Source organism: Chaetura pelagica, unplaced genomic scaffold (assembly GCF_000747805.2).
Source record: "Chaetura pelagica isolate M959 unplaced genomic scaffold, ChaPel_1.0 scaffold254, whole genome shotgun sequence".
Lineage (NCBI taxonomy): Eukaryota > Metazoa > Chordata > Aves > Apodiformes > Apodidae > Chaetura > Chaetura pelagica.
Genome location: NW_009952963.1, coordinates 1,204,254 through 1,204,495, shown reverse-complemented (window position 1 = coordinate 1,204,495; position 242 = coordinate 1,204,254).

Here is a 242-nt window from a genome sequence, read left to right as displayed (position 1 = left end):
GGAAAGCCCAGCACCAAAATGTAGACGAAGACTGAGGTCATGCTGGTAGCACCATTTGAAGATGGTTCTTTCCCCATGAGATGTTTGTGGAACAGTTGTCAACTGGCTGTGGTCTGTTGGAGAAGCTGATGTTCCAGTGAAGGTTAGCACAGATCTCACTGACTTCTGTAAATCCAACAAGAGGTGATAACTCTACAAACCTACTAGCTAAACTTTGCCATTGAAACCAAATCATTGCAGCC